Source organism: Lactuca serriola, chromosome 8 (genome assembly GCF_051521515.1).
Source record: "Lactuca serriola cultivar US96UC23 chromosome 8, Lser_US96UC23_V15, whole genome shotgun sequence".
NCBI lineage: Eukaryota > Viridiplantae > Streptophyta > Magnoliopsida > Asterales > Asteraceae > Lactuca > Lactuca serriola.
The window spans coordinates 180,959,687-180,963,219 of NC_136415.1; the positions used below are offsets into that span (position 1 = coordinate 180,959,687).

The 3,533-nt window shown below is 32.9% G+C and overlaps 1 pseudogene; it reads left to right on the plus strand.

Moving 5' to 3' along the window:
- The first annotated feature begins 363 nt into the window (after nucleotides 1-363).
- Nucleotides 364-2,600, plus strand: LOC145067654 (protein FAR1-RELATED SEQUENCE 5-like; annotated as a pseudogene).
- Nucleotides 2,601-3,533: the final 933 nt, after the last annotated feature.

Genomic DNA, 3,533 nt, shown 5'->3' on the forward strand with positions numbered 1-3,533 from the left:
AACGGAGATAACAATTAATTACAATTAAATTTTCGTCTTCAAGTAGATCAATTATAAAACCAATAATTTAAGAGTGTGTTCTAGTTCCATGAAAGAAACTAGAAAGAAACGAAATTAACTCTTAGTAATTTTTAACTTGTCAATGTTTATGCATTATGGGTTTGTAACTTTGTACTGATTTTTTTATCCCTTGTGTGTATGCTACAGGACATGCATAATACCATGGATTTAGAATTTCAAGAATCTAATGAGCCATTACAAACATATGCAACTTATGTTGATGCTGATGAGCAATTACAAAGAGATGCATCTTATTTTGATGTTGATGTTAACCTTGGACATGATGGAGATGAAAGTAACGATGAAGGTATCATGGGAAAGATTTTTGATACGCCTCATGATGCGTATACATTTTATAATCAATATTCTTTTTTACATGGATTTGGTATACGTATTCATTGGGCCTATAAAAATAAGACAACAAATGAGGCTTACCGTAAGATGTATGTTTGCAACAAAGAAGGGTTCAAAAGATTGAAGGCTAATAGCTCATGTGGATATGCAAAGAAACGTCGTAGAAATTTAAGGACCGGATGTAAAGCAATGCTTCGGATTTCAAAAGGGAAAGATGGAAAATGGTTTGTGGACATGTTTAATGATACACACAATCATGAGTTGAGTATTACACCAACAAAAGTAATGAAACATCGCTCTCATGGAAAGTCTCATCATTCGTTGGCATGTAAATCTCTTATGCTAGAACTTGGCCAGTCGGGGTTAAAGCCTTCACAAATCAAAAAGGTTGTTAATGCAATGAAAGCTCCATTTGACATCGATGTTACTTCAAAGCAGTGTGTGGATGTCTTATCTGAGCAACGAAGACAATACAAGGGTAAGGAGTTTTATGGTCTCATCAAACATTTCCAAGATAAAGCATTGATTGATGTTAACCAATATTTTGTTGTGGATTTATTTGCGGATGGGTCTCCTCGAAATATTTTTTGGGCTGATGGAAGATCAAGGGATGCCTATACCAAATTTGGAGATGTTGTTGTGTTTGATGTTACCTACATGACAAACAAATTTAAGATGCCATTTTCTCCTTTTGTGGGGTGAACCATCATGGTCAATCCATACTTTTTGGTGGTGCATTGCTAGAGAATGAAAAGGAAGAAACTTTTCAATGGTTATTTGAGCATTTTTTAAAGTGCATGTTCAACAAATACCCATCTGCAATTATAACCGATCAAGATAAATCTATCAGTAATGCGGTAAAAAAAGTGTTTCCAAACACTCGGCATCGCTACTATGCATGGCATATTAAGAAGCATGAGTTTGAACATCTTCGACCACTAGTAGCGCGTTATAGTGATTTTCAGGAGTCTTATAGACAATGGGTAAAGAGTGATACAATTGAAGAATTTGAATCAGGGTGGGAAGTTATGCTTAGTAAGTATAACCTTGAAAATAATTGTTGGGTCATCAATATGTATGACCAACGAAAACATTGGGTCAAAGCCTACTTGAAAGATGTTTTTTTTGCTGGCATGACTACAAGTGGACGAAGCGAGAGCATCCATTCCTTTTTTGATGGGTTTGTTAATTCCAAGACTATGTTGAATGAGTTTGTAGTTCAATATGATAAAGCGGTTGAATCTCGTAGAGCCGTTGAAGAAGATGAAGACTTCAAGACTATGAACTCGAAGCCAATTCTATCTTTTGTTCATCCAATAGAAGCAAAAGCAGGTGAATGTTATACCCGAATGATTTTTGAGATTTTTAAAAAAGAATGGATAGAAGCTACACAAAATTTAACTCATCAGACAGTAAGCAAATCTACAGAAGAAATTAAATACCGGGTTGGGCAAGTAAACGTTGATAAGGCACATTGGAGATTTGTCAGCTATCGTTTCATGAATCAAGTGGATGTCATATGTTCATGTGCTAAATTTGAAACATATGGCATATTATGCAAACATAGTCTTTATGTGATGAAGAAAAGGAATGTTCAAACCCTTCCAGATCATTATATTTTACCTAGGTGGACGCTTGATGCTAGGTTTAGGGTGAGTGCTCGTAGTTTTGGACTGGAAGACATGAATACCGAAACTGAAGTTAGTGCCTTAACCTTATGGTATGTTCGTTCAAATTGTACTAAAGCAATCGAACATGCAAAAAACTCTCCTTCGAAGATAAAAAAGTTCAATAATTTAGTTGTTAAGTTTTTAGAAGAGGAAATGATCAAGATAAATCCAAATGGACCTCAAAATGCATCTCAAGATTCGTGTATGGGAACTTTTCAAGTAGACATGGTCCCTCAGATATTTATTCGGGATCCTATTGTTCTTACTAATACGAAAAGGCGTCCTAAAAATGCAAGCAGGATTAAGTCTTCTTTAGAGGTGGCAAAGAAAAAGAGAACTTGTTCTCACTGCAAGGGATTGGGTCATTATGCCACCAGTTGTCCAAGTAAAAAAGTAATTTCTCTTTTTTTTATTATTTTAACTGCTCATGATTTTCTTAGTATAATGCTTATATTTGTTTATAGTAATGCTTATATTTGTTTGTATCAGGCTGAGGAGGCTTTACAAGACAAATAATGATATTTTGAATTTATTTTAGAGGTGGCAAAGAAAAAGAGAAGCAACTACGTAATTATTTTTTTTGATAATTCGATTTATGTTAGACTTATACCACTGCTTTATTACAGCTGAAAGACAATTTATTTTAACTTTTCAAGCTTTGAGTCGCAACTGACCACTATAAACTGATGAAATTCGTTATTTGAGATTTTCCATTCCTAATAAACTAATGATATTGGTTATTTGAAACTTTGAGATGCTATTTGCTCATGTAAAATATTGAAATTAATTATTTGCAACTTGAGTTGCATTATAATTTGATTAGTGATGCAGTATCATGGATTCAGTTTAGGATTGTTTTTAATTGTTTAAGATCCAATCTTTTTATGAAAAAATTTACGCACTAACTATATCTTCTCTGAAACAATGCAGTAACAATATAAAATGGATAAGATCAATATAAGTCGTAATCAAGTTAATAAACAAAATATTGGAAGTATATACAACACATATGAGTTTACAAAAAATTACAATAAGATTTTTCTGTGTACAAAAAACCAATATCTGCATAGTTTCCAAAATGTGTACAAATATCCTGATGCTCTTGCTCACAACAGAACTAGAGTTCCTTACACATCATGCCACAATACTCCTGGAGTAAAAAGAAAAAAAATATAGACTAAATTTGTCAAATATGTGTATGCAAAATAATATCAAATATTTCCTTATAATGTCAAATGAGTGTCTGCAGATTAATAAAAAAACTTGGGACTTAAGTTCTCAAATTATATCCATTCTCATGTCACAAAGAAATAATAACTTGACTATTTTTTTCTGTACATCTGATATGTATTTGATATACATCAAATTAAGCTAAAAAATAAAAAACAATAATTTTGGAATACTATGATTATCAACCGCAAACCCTCACGATCATGCTAAACCCAAAAC